This window comes from Lissotriton helveticus, chromosome 6 (genome assembly GCF_964261635.1).
Source record: "Lissotriton helveticus chromosome 6, aLisHel1.1, whole genome shotgun sequence".
NCBI lineage: Eukaryota > Metazoa > Chordata > Amphibia > Caudata > Salamandridae > Lissotriton > Lissotriton helveticus.
The window spans coordinates 1,839,569,496-1,839,583,788 of record NC_136067.1 but is presented as its reverse complement, the minus strand read 5'-3'; the positions used below and the strand labels follow the sequence as shown (position 1 = coordinate 1,839,583,788).

At 55.8% G+C, this 14,293-nt stretch overlaps 1 long non-coding RNA gene across 1 annotated transcript in view; it reads right to left on the bottom strand.

Annotated features, from left to right (window-relative positions):
- Positions 1–3,932: 3,932 nt before the first annotated feature.
- The window catches only part of LOC144761922 (uncharacterized), a 274,346-nt gene continuing 263,985 nt past the window's right edge, over positions 3,933–14,293 (bottom strand). The window contains exon 3 of the long non-coding RNA XR_013595948.1: positions 3,933–4,250. This is a non-coding gene — a long non-coding RNA (uncharacterized LOC144761922). The remainder of the gene's footprint in view (positions 4,251–14,293) is intronic.

The following is a 14,293-nucleotide window of genomic DNA, read 5'->3' as shown; positions in this document are numbered from 1 at the left end:
TTACATTTTCCTAATGCAAGCCCTATTTGCTATGGCAATGCTTGTTGATAGCAAGCAAGGACAGTGCTGTTGTGGTGCGGAGTGATGATGTGGTTGGGCTGAGTGATGTGGTGGTGTCCCAGAGTGATGTGGTCGTATTACGTCCCAGAGGGATGTGGTGGTGTCCCTGAGTGATGTGGTGGTGTCCCTGAGTAATGTGGTGGTGTTCCTGAGTGATGTGGTGGTGTATGTGAGTGATGTGGTGGTGTCCCTGAGTGATGTGGTGGTGCCCCTGAGTGATGCTCCCGAGTGATGTGGTGGTGCCCCTGAGTGATGTGGTGGTGTCCCTGAGTGATGTGGTGGTGTCCCAGAGTGATGTGGTGGTGTCCCAGAGTGATGTGGTGGTGTCCTATAGTGATGTGGTGGTGTCCTATAGTGATGTGGTGGTGTCCTAGAGTGGTATGGTGGTGTCCCTGAGTGATGTGGTGGTGTTGTGAGGTGTGCAGCAGTGTGAGGCGTGCAGCAGTGTGTGGTGTGCAGCAGTGTCCAGCATGCAGAAGTGTGAGTAATGCAGCAGTGTGCAGCAGTGTGAGGCATGCAGCGGTGTGAGATGGGCAGCAATGTGAGGAATGCAGCAGTGTGCAGCATGCAGCAGTGTGCAGCATGCAGCAGTGTGAGGCGTGCAGCAGTGTGAGGCATGCAGCAGTGTGAGGCGTGCAGCAGTGTGTGGCGTGGAGCGTCGTGCAGCGTGCAGCAGTGTGAGGCGTGCAGCAGTGTGTGGGGTGCAGCAGTGTGAGGCGTGCAGCAGTGTGAGGCGTGCAGCGTGCAGCAGTGTGAGGCGTGCAGCAGTGTGTGGCGTGCAGCAGTGTGTGACGTGCAACAGTTTGTGGCGTGCAACAGTGTGTGGCGTGCAGCAGTGTGTGGCGTGCAGCAGTGTGAGGCATGCAGCATTGTGAGGCATGCAGCAGTGTGAGGCGTGCAGCGTGCAACAGTGTGTGGCATGCAGCAGTGTGTGGCGTGCAGCAGTGTGTGGCATGCAGCAGTGTGAGGCGTGCAGCAGTGTGTGGCGTACAGCAGTGTGTGGCATGCAGCAGTGTGTGGCGTGCAGCAGTGGGAGGCGTGCAGCAGTGTGTGGCGTGCAACAGTGTGATTCAGAGGATTTTGCATTATGATCATGAGAAATGCCAGAATTGTGAATTGTCCGCTGTCATCTGTATAGGGTTAAAGGTGGGACAATTGCTACCAGGGCAGGAGTAGGGCAATGATTGCTAGGACGTCGGTGAACACCTGATATTAAAAGAAAGCCATAGCTTTGTTAGTATTCATTAATGTTCCCAAGGACTATTCACTTAGATGCAAAAATGCTGGAATAACAGTGCAAATGAGGTGTGGAAATATCGTAAATGTCCAGATAATTTAAGGGGATCTTGGAGGAAGGTTTTTCTGTTCTTGGTACATTAGTTTCAATGTGGCGGAAAAAAGTAAAATGTGCAAATGCGCATTCCCGCCATACGAAACGGCGAAGTTCTTACTTAAACATGTGAAGTTAAGAATCGGCAGGTGCAATCTTTCTCCATCCTTACAATTGTTTCGTATTTCGAGTTGAACAGTAGCACATGACACTTTGTTACATTCTACATAAAGTGGCAAAGTAGCTTCCCACTAGAGCTGTGTCATAAAAAAGTAAAGAGGGTGAAAAATGGCTGCGTACTAAGAACTCTTAACTGAAGGAAACCAGCTCACCTTCTACGACTCGTCTGAATGTCACTGCACTCCGAAGAACATCACTGGGCTTCCGCCGCCGGCTCGAATACTGGAAGTTCGCGAGCTCCCGCTTGTCCCGACCCACGACAGTCGTGACGGGAGCAGTGTTGACGCGGGGCTCCCATGCCTGAGGGAGAGCCCCGCGTGGGCCAGCAGACGTAAGGAGGAGCATAAGTGGCGGCTGTGGCCACTGATGCAACTTCGGGGCTCCCATGAGTGAGGGAAGCCCCGCGTGTGCCAGGTGATGCAGCGGAGTGACGGAGCCTGTAGCAGCGCTGCGAGAAAAGAGCCCGGTGAGTAGGGGGGATGGGGTGTGTGTGCGTGTGTGTGTGTGCGTGTGCGCGCATGTGTGTGTGGCTGTGTGTGTGTGTGTGTGCGCGTGTGTGTGGGTAGCTGTGTGTGTGGCTGCGTGTGTGTGTGTGTAGCTCTGTGTGTGTCTGTGCGTGTGTGTGTGTAGCTGTGTGTGTGGCTGTGTTGTGTGTGTGTGCGTGTGTGTGGGGCTGTGTGTGTGTGTGCACGCGATTGCGAGAGGCTGACCTGCCTCGGAAGCGGGACAGGAGATGTGCACGGCGCGGGCCTGTACGTGCGCGCACACATGCTGAAATCGCCGACGGCCCTGTGCGTGCCCATCCCTTGTCCCAGTTCCATACCAAGTGGATAACAATAGAGGCTTCGCTGGACAGCAGCACTTCGCGCTGCTTACACCAGCTCGCCCTAAAAAGGTGACCTCCGCGGAAACGCCTCTGAGGCCGCCTTGCAACTACTTAGTTCGGACACATAAAATAGGTAACATGCCAGATTTCTGCCAGTGGCAAGGCGCTCAGGTTACATGTCTGCACTTCATGTGTTTATCTAATGTGTTTTAGACACACACTGCTTAAAGGTAAAATCAGATACAAAATATTGTCTCTTGCCGAAATTGATTGTGTCTCCTGTCATGCTACTTCTAAAGGTTCTGAGGTGTGGGATGTTGATAGAGGCACGGTTGCAGAAACAGTTAAAATATATTTTGTAATTAAGCACACAAAAACTATGGACATTCAAGCTCCTAAGGTTGCCTCCATTTGCTATAAAATGGGAGTAGAGGTGTGACCTACGTGCAGTTCAGTACTTCGGAAGGTTGACTGTCTTTCATTTTTAAGGTCAATAACATAACTGATATTAAATTGGGAAATATGAATACCTGTAAATAGTAAAATAAGGTTACAATACTGTAAAAGGAAGTACTGCATAAAAAGGGCTACCATATTTACTTTACAAATCATCCAACATGCCATAAAACGCTTAAACGCTGCCATGTTATTTAAAGGGGAAGTTTTATCCTACACATTTTCGAAATTGAAGGCCCTACTTTAAAAAATCCCAGAATAAGCCTGTCATTTTATAGTTTCCCGTATAACTCCTGTCACTTTTTTCCAACTTTATTAGCTAAAAGTTGTAACTTGACAGCTGCCATACTTCTTTGCTATTCTATGACATGTATTTACAAAGGAGTGACAAGTGAAAGAAAACTAAACAACATTATTGAATAATTTACTGAGTAAACACATTAGAACTTTATTTTAAGTGACAATATTGCAAGCTAGAAGACAGCTCGTTTGTTTTTACCTATGATGTGATGTCCCTTCCACTGATATCATTGTAGGATACATGGTGTGTGACATCATTTCCACCCATTATGGTATTTTGGTGAATTGACGCCCATGATGTTTTTCGTGTTCTTTCCGTTCACTGGATTTATGCCTTGCAGCTTTTGTTTTCAATAACTTCCTTTCGTTTTCCCTGAAAAGGCACAACTGTCGTTAAGACAGCTGAACTGAGAATTGTGCCAGCAAGAGCCAATGTAAATGTAATTTCATTAAGCCAAGTGGGTCACAGTATCAACGGATTGCCATTATTGCTTTATCATTTTTGTCTTAAAATGTTACTTATGTTTGGTTCCCTGTTTTGGTACAGGTGGGCGAACACTGAAAGCTCGAGCCAGATGCTTGGCACTAGCTCAGACCCTTGACCCCAAAACGAACTGACCCTCCATGTGGGTTCTGCCTGCCACCCATGGTCTACCCTCAGGCACCAAGCATGATAAGCAAGCATAACACATTTGAAGTTAAAAATAAGAGAAAGAATTCAAAATTTGCGAACATACGTGACAAGAATTTTCAATTCTATTAAGGACAAGGAGGCGAGGATTATGCTTTCTCATTTCTTTAATGAAATGCTCAGCAGCCAATAAAACAACTAAAAACTACATTTCCCATGAACACCAGGGAATGACCATAGAGACTACAGTATAAAGGGTCCCAACACTAGTCCTTCTTCCTCTTTCTTTGTTGTGGAAACAGTTCAAGGTCAAAATAAAATCCAATGTAGAATAATAAAATCAACTCCAAACACGCCGCAGATATCCAAAGTATCTGGAAGCAGGCAGTAGAAGAACTCTGGGTCCGTGAACCAGGAGAAAGATGAATCGCAGAAGGAAGGCGGCAAACTCTACTTCGGGTCTGAACCTGAAAGAGATATAGAGCCGTAACATCCAAATAATGCAAGAGAGTCAAAAGCAATTCAGGGGGGGAAAAGAACAAGGAACATATTGCACAGTAGTAGCAAATAGATTGCAGAATATAACAATGCAAAGCAAAACAATGGGTGGGATACTCCTCGCCTCCTTGTCCTTAATAGAATTGAAAATTCTTGTCACGTATGTTCGCAAATTTTGACTTCTATGTCAGGACAGGAGGCTCCGATTATGCTTGTTTAAAGCTGGTTCACCACCACAGAAGCAACACTATCAATTGGCTTATAATAAAAGGATTTGAAAACTGAATCAGAAGACCAATCTGCGGCCTTCATAATGTCAAACAGAGTGACCCCCATGGAAAAGGCTTTAGAGGCCATTGCTCCACGGGCAGAGTGTGCACCAAACACAGATACATCAATGCCCGCTTCGGACATAAGCCAACGCACCCAGCGCGCCAAAGTAGCTGGAGCGACAGGGCGAAATGGTTTCTGTAATGCAATTAACAATTGACCTTGCATGTCTGAACGTAAAGAAGCAGTACTCACCTCATTATCTTTCAGGCACTGCACAACACAGAGATTGGGATGTGCGGGAAAAGACGGATAAGTAATGAGAGAAGTGTTACACTTAGTCCGTCTGGAAAGGCGAAAAGAAACACCTTCAGGCGTGAAACTGCGACCCGCAAGATCTAAAGCGCGGACATCCGAAACACGCTTACAAGAAAGAAGACACAGCAACATGGTCAACTTAGCAGACAACTGTTTACGGGACAAAGACGAATTGGAAGGCCAGGCCCCCAAGAAACGCAGAACAATGGAAACGTCCCATAGCGAGACATACTTAGAAGTGGGAGGTTTCGAGAGACGAATACCCTTAAGCAATTTAGAAACGAAGGGGTGTGCCCCAGCTGGTTTGCCATCAATTTGGACGTGGCCAGCTGAAATTGCGGAACGAAAATTGTTGACCGTCCTATAAGCCAGACCTGAAGAAGCCAGAGACGCCCAAAAATTAATGATCAAACAGACATCCGCTGAAACGGGATCAGCTTCCCGTTGAGCACACCAATCGCACCATCGCTTCCAAGCACCTTTGTATCGCTTGTGAGTATTGGGAGCCCAAGCTCCACTGATGAACTTGGAAGCGTCGCTCGAAATGCCCGAGATCGTCCAGCGATCCCCGAGATTCGGCACGCCAGCAACTGGAGAGAGCCTGATAGAATCAGGGGATGCGGATCTTCTAGAGGATCCAACAAAAGATTCCACTTCTGGGGAAGAAGGAGAGGTGGCTCGCAACACATCTCCAGGAGAACCGGGAACCACGCTTGAGCCCTCCAGAGCGGAGCTATCAGAATCAGCTCCGCACGATACCGTTTGGTGTAAGCCAGAACCCTGGGAAGCATCATGAATGGGGGAAATGCATAGCACAGAGTCGACGGCCAATGCTGAAGAAAAGCATCCGTGGCTAGAGCTAGCGGATCCGGTCTCCAACTGTAAAACATCGGTAGTTGGGAGTTGAGGCGAGAGGCAAACAGGTCTATGCGACACTGACCCCAACGCCGAAGAATGGAACGGAACACTCGAGGATGTAGCCTCTGTTAGAAAGGCGACCCGGGGGAGGCAGAAGAGGTCTGACTGACCACCCCTAGGTCAACCCTTCTGTCGAGAAGTAGCCGAGCGTTGCCGAGAGGCCTCCTGAATGAGGGCCCCTCCTAGGATCGTACAACAGAGTAACCACAACACTACAAATGGACACCACGCAGGAGGTCGAGTTCTCAAGCTTTTATAAGTAGTAACGGTTGAGGCTCTTGGCAGTATATACAGCGGGATCGTGGGATCCGTAAAGTCTCGGACAAGGGGGGTAAGGTAGCGGGACAGTCTTACTCTGGGTGGAGGAAGGGATACCCTACGCACAGCTCTCAATCCTCGAGCTGGGGGGTTCCGAGAGGTTCGAGCCGCGGCGGCGCCAGCAGGCTAACAGGATGGTTCAGCAAGGTAGGCCGCGGCAGCGCCAGCAGGCTCTCAGATGGTTGCAGCAAGGTGGGCCGCGGCAGCGCCAGCAGGCTCTCTGGTGGTTCAGCAAGGTGGGCCGCGGCAGCGCCAGCAGGCTCTCAGGTGGTTCAGCAAGGTAGGCCGCGGCAGCGCCAGCAGGCTCTCAGGTGGTTCAGCAAGGTAGGCCGCGGCAGCGCCAGCAGGCTCTCAGGTGGTTCAGCAAGGTAGGCCGCGGCAGCGCCAGCAGGCTCTCAGGTGGTTCAGCAAGGTAGGCCGCGGCAGCGCCAGCAGGCTCTCAGGTGGTTCAGCAAGGTAGGCCGCGGCAGCGCCAGCAGGCTCTCAGGTGGTTCAGCAAGGTAGGCCGCGGCAGCGCCAGCAGGCTCTCAGATAGTCGTTGGGTTACGGATGAGTTCGTCTGGTGTCGGCCGTGACAGCGTCAGCAGGGCTTCCAGTCCAGGATACAACTGGCGTCCTACTCCGGGACTGGCCCAGATATAGGACGGAGGTCCTTTGATGTCCGGACCCTCGCGCCTGGGGGCCGGAGGGGCCGGGATGATGGTGTCCAGACACCCGGCAGGGGGGTGGAGCCAGCGCCCAGGGAGGCCGGAGGGCGATCGATACCAGGCGTCCGGGGACGGCTGGAGGGCCATCGAAACTCCTCTCCCTCCGGGATCTGTCGAGTGGCCACTCGACCACCTGGGTGGACCTTGGTGCCTCGATGTCTGGGCTGCGCTTGGGCCGCGGCTTGGGCCGAGGCCGCGTGGTCGTGACGTGGTGGGCCCAAGATGGAGTCGGGCACAGCCTCGTGCTTCGGTCGTGATGGGCCTACGCTGGGGTCAGGCCGAGGATGGGAATCCGGGATGGTAGCCGGATCGGTGGTGTTGGGGCGTGCCGGGTCGGGCCGAAGGGGCCGCCCGAGGTCCGTAGGAGGGCTGATGTTGTCCTGGGCCCGCCATGCGGGAGGGGTAGGACCACGCCATGAGGCCGGGTCCAACACGCGCCCCCCCCAGCTGAAGGCAGGGGAGAGTCACCCATCTTCTTGGGGATTCCCCTCGCCGAGGCGGAAGAATCTGGACAGGCCGTCGGCATTGGCGTGGTCGTTGCCGGGGCGATGCTCCACAGTGAAATCCATCCCCTGCAGAGAAATGGACCAGCGCAGCAGTTTCGGGTTTTCTCCCCGCATCTGCATCAACCAACGCAGGGGCTGGTGGTCGGTCTGGACTCGGAAGTGGGTGCCGAAGAGGTAAGGCCGGAGCTTCTTGAGTGCCCACACCACGGCAAAGGCTTCCCTCTCGATGGTGCTCCACCGCTGTTCCCTTGCCAGGAGGCGTCGGCTGATGAAGGCCACAGGCCGGTCGATTCCTTCGGGGTTAACTTGTGACAGGACCGCCCCGATGCCGTGCTCCGAGGCGTCGGTTTGGACTACGAACTCTCTGCTGTAGTCGGGGGCCTGGAGCACAGGGGCGGTGCACATGGCAGTCTTTAAAGTCTCAAATGCTGTCTGGCACGCAGGGGTCCAGTGCACCTTCTGGGGTAATCTCTTTGAGGTCAGTTCGGTGAGGGGCCCCACAATGCTCCCGTAGTCTTTTATAAATCGCCGATAGTATCCGGTGAGCCCCAGGAAGGCTCGGACGGCGGTCTGGGTGACCGGGGGCTCCCAGGCCCGGATGGCGTCTACCTTGGGTTGGAGGGGAGCTACTTGACCGCTCCCCACTTGGTGTCCTAGATAGGTCATGGACCCTTGGCCTATCTGGCATTTGCTGGCTTTGATTGTTAGTCCGGCCCGCCGGAGGGCCGTCAGGACTTCCCGGAGGTGGGACAGGTGCTCATTCCAGTGAAGGCTGTACACGGCAATGTCATCTAGATAGGCGGCGCTGTATTCCTCTAGTCCGGCCAGCACTTGGTTCACTAGTCTCTGGAAGGTGGCCGGCGCATTTTTCATGCCGAAGGGCATCACTTTGAAGTGATAGTGGCCATCTGGCGTCGAGAAGGCCGATCGCTCTTGTGCGCCAGGGGTAAGGCCGATCTGCCAATACCCCGCCGTGAGATCGAAGGTGCTGAGGTATCTGGCGGCCCCTAGGCGATCGATCAGTTCATCCGCCCTGGGGATGGGATGTGCGTCGGTCCTGGTGACTGCATTCAGTCCTCGGTAGTCAACACAGAACCGGAGCTCGGGCGCTGTTCCGGGGGAAGCGGCTTTCGGGACCAGCACAACGGGACTGGCCCAGGGACTGTTGGAGGGTTCGACTACCCCCAGGGCCAACATCTTGGCCACCTCGGATTGGATGCAGGCCCGAACCCGGTCGGGCACTCGAAAAGCTCGTTGTTTCACAGGGGGGCTGTCTCCGGTGTCCACATCGTGGACACACCACCGGGTGACCCCCGGCGTGAGGGAAAACAGATCCGCAAACTGCCCCAGCAGCTTCCGGCAGTCTTGTTGCTGCTCTGGGGTCAGGGTAGAGGAGAGCCGGACCCCCTCGAAGGAGCCGTCTTTCTCGGTGGTGCTGAGGAGATCTGGTAGTGGTTCGGAGTCGTCTTCAGCTCCGTCATCGGTCGCCAGCAGCAGACTCAGTTCAGTGCGTGCAAAGTGCGGCTTGAGCCGGTTAGCGTGTAGAACCCGGAGGGGGTTCCTGGGGGACTCCATGTCTACCAGGTAGGTGACGGGGCTCTTGCGCTCCACCACCTTGAAGGGCCCCGTCCATTTGTCCTGGAGGGCACACGGTTCCACTGGGGACATGACCCAGACTTGCTGGCCCGGCTCGAACTCGATGGACGAGGCGTTCTGGTCATACCAGCGTTTCATTTCCTCCTGACTGGCCTCCAGGTTGGCCTCGGCAAGTTCCCTAAACTTCCGCGTCTGGCTGCGGAGTGTCAGGAGGTACCGGTAGACATCCGGTGGGGCATCTCGAACTGCTGTCTCCCAGCCTTCCTTGACCAGGCTAAGGGGGCCTCGAACCGGGTGTCCGTACAAGAGTTCGAACGGGCTGAACCCCAGGGATTTCTGGGGTACCTCTCGGTAGGCGAACAGGAGGCAGGGCAGCAGGACATCCCACTTGCGCCTGAGGGGCTCTTCTAGGCCCTGGATCATTCCCTTCAGTGTCCTGTTAAAGCGTTCCACTAGTCCATTCCCCTGGGGGTGATACGGGGTGGTGAACTTATATGCGACCCCGCACTGTTGCCATAGGGACCGCATATGCTTCGAGATGAAGTTGGACCCCCGATCACTCACGACTTCTCGGGGGAAGCCGACTCGGGAGAAGATGCTCATGAGGGCTCGGCCCACCACGGGGGCCGTGATGGTTCGGAGGGGGATGGCCTCAGGATAGCGGGTGGCATGGTCCACTAGGACGAGGATGAAGCGGTGCCCCTGCGAGGTGCGAGGGTCCAAGGGCCCTACGATGTCTATTCCCACTCGCTCGAAGGGGGTGGTTACCACAGGGAACGGCTGGAGCGGGGCTTTGACTTTCCCCCCGCTCTTTCCGCTGGCTTGACAGGTCGGGCAGGTCCTGCAGTGGTTCTGTACATCAGTGCGCATCTTCGGCCAGTAGAAATGGGTCACAGGCGGCTGTAAGTTTTGTCCTGCCCCAGGTGCCCGGCGAGGGGCACATCGTGTGCTAAGTTCAGGAGGAAGTCTCTGAACCGGAGGGGTACAACCAGCACCCGGCCGGCCCCTAGCTCGGCAATCTTCTGCTCACTGTAAAGGAGGTTGTTGTCCCAGTAGACCCAGTGGGACCCCGCGGGGTCTCCAGTGGCTTGCGTAGCGGCTTGCTGCCGCATCCCCTCGAGGGAGGGGCAGGTTTTCTGTTCCTGCCGGAACTGTTCGCGGGTGGGGCCACCTTCTTGGCGCCATTGAGCGAGTTCCGGGAGGTGACTGAGCTCGGTGAGGCCTTCTTGGTCGGGCCCTTGGGGGCCGGGCTCGGTGTCAGCGTCCTCGGGGACGACGGGTGGTGGAGGTGCAGGCCATTCTGGCTCCTCTGTCGGAACCTCTACCGCCGGGGCGGAGGCTCGGGCGGACATGGAGCGGGTGGTCGCACAGACCCACTCGGGAAGGCCTAGCATCCCCAGGTGCTCTCTTCGTTCGACGCCAGCCCATGGGGAACTTTCCAGGTCGTTCCCAAGGAGGCAGTCCACGGGGGCATCGTCGCGGACAGTCACTTTCAGCACGCCCGACACTCCCCCCCACTCGAAGGGGATGCGGGCCATCTGACACATAGTTTCGGAGTTATCTGCGGATCGGACTGGGCATAGGACGTTAGGAAGGATCTGTTCCGGGGTCACCAGATGGCAGCGGACCGCTGTCACGCTGGCCCCAGTGTCACGGAGGGCTTCGGTCCGGCGACCATTGATGGTGACCCACTGGCGGTACTTCTGGGTGTTGCCGGGGATCGGCCCTCGGGGGATCATGTCGTGAGTACCCAGGCAGGCTAAGGTCATGGCGGCGGGCTCCCACTCGGCCTGCTCGTGGTCGTGGTCCTCTTCCTCACTTCTTTCTTCACCTAGGGCAGCTGCCGCGATCTGGCGGGCTGGGGGCCCGGTGGTGCCGGGTCGCTGGTTCATCGGGCAGAGGGGGTCATTCGCATAATGACCCTGTCGCTGGCATCTGTGGCACGTAACGTTCGGGCGGGGCCCTGGCCTGGCTGGGGGGGCCCCTCTCCGGCCCAGGGTGGGCGACGTGGATGTAGGGGATGACCCCTGGGGGACGTCTCGACCCCGGCTCTGGCCTACTCCGCCACCTCGTGGTCGGTGGTTCCCCGGGGACCCCCGGCCGTAATCTCCCATCGTGTTCCGAGGAACTCGGGTGCTCGCCCATCGGTCTGCCTCGACAGCGAGTTTTCGTGGCTCAGTCAATTTGCTGTCGAGGAGATGCTGCCGGAGTTCGATGAAACAGTTATTGGACAGGTGTTCCCATAGAATGAGGTCGACTAATTGCTGGTAGGTGGTGACCTGGCAGCCCCGAGTCCACCCCTCGAAGGCTCGACTGTAATAGTTCACGTATTCCACCCATGTGGTACCGGGGATTTTTTTGCAGTCTCGGAATCTCTGCCGGTACATCTCGGTGGTGAGTCCGTAGCGAGTGAGGAGGGCGGTCTTCATGTGCTCGTACGAGGTCCTCTCGGTATCAGGGAGCTCCAGCAGGGCGTCTCTCCCTTCGTTGATAAACTTCCCCCACAGGCCGGCACCCCAGTCCCTGAGGGGTACTCGATGGGCGGCCATGGCGACCTCGTAAGCTTTGAACCACTGCTGGATGTCGTCGTTCTTATAGTACTCTTTGACGACATCCTTGGGTATGTGCACCTTTGTGTCTACCGGGGGAGGTGAGGTCTTACCCCCGGAGCGGTCAGTCTCGTTTGTTTTGGCTTTAAATTCCAGTTCTTTGAGGACGCGCTCGTGCTCGAGCAGGAGTTTCTTCTCCTCGAGGTCTCTTTGTCTTCGCCTTTCTTCTAGGTCTCCTTCTAGTCGTAGCTGCTCGAGGGCTAGCTTCCTTTCTGCCAGCTGGATCTCTCCTTCTTGTCTGAGTCGCGCAAGCTCCAGCTCGTGGAGCCGGTTCCTCTCTCGTTCTCGGGCGTCTTCGTGGGAGAGGCCCGGGTTTGGGTTTGCGGATCTCTCTCCCGCTGGGTTCAGCTGAGCCTCCGGGCCTCCGTCCGGGCCCGGGTTATCTTCACTCGGAGGTGGCGCCTCACCGGCGTCCACCCAGGCCTGCAGGGCCGATTTGAAATCCTCTTTGGTGCTTAAGCCAGTGGTAGCGATGCCTAGATCTTTGCAGAATTGCTTCAGCTCCTTGTGACTGTAGTCTTCCATTTTCTCCTTCTGGAATTCTGTGCTCATGGTCGCAGTGGGTTTTTCTGGGTAGCGAGTGAATCACTCTCTGTACGATCTGCGTGGGCTCGGATCCCGGCGCTTGCCACCAATGTTAGAAAGGCGACCCGGGGGAGGCAGAAGAGGTCTGACTGACCACCCCTAGGTCAACCCTTCTGTCGAGAAGTAGCCGAGCGTTGCCGAGAGGCCTCCTGAATGAGGGCCCCTCCTAGGATCGTACAACAGAGTAACCACAACACTACAAATGGACACCACGCAGGAGGTCGAGTTCTCAAGCTTTTATAAGTAGTAACGGTTGAGGCTCTTGGCAGTATATACAGCGGGATCGTGGGATCCGTAAAGTCTCGGACAAGGGGGGTAAGGTAGCGGGACAGTCTTACTCTGGGTGGAGGAAGGGATACCCTACGCACAGCTCTCAATCCTCAAGCTGGGGGGTTCCGAGAGGTTCGAGCCGCGGCGGCGCCAGCAGGCTAACAGGATGGTTCAGCAAGGTAGGCCGCGGCAGCGCCAGCAGGCTCTCAGATGGTTGCAGCAAGGTGGGCCGCGGCAGCGCCAGCAGGCTCTCAGGTGGTTCAGCAAGGTGGGCCGCGGCAGCGCCAGCAGGCTCTCAGGTGGTTCAGCAAGGTAGGCCGCGGCAGCGCCAGCAGGCTCTCAGGTGGTTCAGCATGGTAGGCCGCGGCAGCGCCAGCAGGCTCTCAGGTGGTTCAGCAAGGTAGGCCGCGGCAGCGCCAGCAGGCTCTCAGGTGGTTCAGCAAGGTAGGCCGCGGCAGCGCCAGCAGGCTCTCAGGTGGTTCAGCAAGGTAGGCCGCGGCAGCGCCAGCAGGCTCTCAGGTGGTTCAGCAAGGTAGGCCGCGGCAGCGCCAGCAGGCTCTCAGATAGTCGTTGGGTTACGGATGAGTTCGTCTGGTGTCGGCCGTGACAGCGTCAGCAGGGCTTCCAGTCCAGGATACAACTGGCGTCCTACTCCGGGACTGGCCCAGATATAGGACGGAGGTCCTTTGATGTCCGGACCCTCGCGCCTGGGGGCCGGAGGGGCCGGGATGATGGTGTCCAGACACCCGGCAGGGGGGTGGAGCCAGCGCCCAGGGAGGCCGGAGGGCGATCGATACCAGGCGTCCGGGGACGACTGGAGGGCCATCGAAACTCCTCTCCCTCCGGGATCTGTCGAGTGGCCACTCGACCACCTGGGTGGACCTTGGTGCCTCGATGTCTGGGCTGCGCTTGGGCCGCGGCTTGGGCCGAGGCCGCGTGGTCGTGACGTGGTGGGCCCAAGATGGAGTCGGGCACAGCCTCGTGCTTCGGTCGTGATGGGCCTACGCTGGGGTCAGGCCGAGGATGGGAATCCGGGATGGTAGCCGGATCGGTGGTGTTGGGGCGTGCCGGGTCGGGCCGAAGGGGCCGCCCGAGGTCCGGAGGAGGGCTGATGTTGTCCTGGGCCCGCCATGCGGGAGGGGTAGGACCACGCCATGAGGCCGGGTCCAACAGCCTCCAGTCGCTGAAGTCCCGAAGATGTCTGGAGTGCTGTGAGAAGTTGGCCTGATGTGCAGTGTTCACTATTCTAGTGATCACTATATATCAGTCCAAACAACCCTTATTGATGATTGGTTGTAAGTCAACCTTATAGACCAGCTATCCTAGTAGCATGGATACGAGCAGTCTAAGGCTAAGACTCTAGAGGGCGTGTTAAGCCAGCTGTTTTACCATCACATTACCCCTTGAACACCCAGTGAAAGGACACCACACAAGTGTTATGAAAATAAACAATGTATTTATTAGAATCACAACAACCCTGTACTCTTTATGAGGACAGGGTGCTAAGCACACAACAAAACTCCTATGAAAATACTTAAGTTAGCACGTTATACACAAATGCCCGAGGGGCACGAAAAACCATATACTCTAAAAGTGGAATGCAAATTACTAGCAGGTAAGTAACAGTACTAATAGGCTTTGGAATCTCTAGGGCTTGACTAGGGAATCGTTAGATTACTTCTAGGAGACCTAGGGGACTCGGGTGCAGAGTGTGCACTCTCACGCGGGATGCGGGACAAAGTCTATGGAAGCTAGTAAAGGCAAAGTTAGTGTTCACGGGCGAACCCGACCTGGTAGGGAGAAAACGACAGTGGATCCTGACCCTAGGATAGTGAGGCTATGCTGGGACACCGAAGTGCCGAAGTTACCTAGCCCAGGGGCTGCAGCTGCATAGGTCTGAAAAGACGTCGGGGAT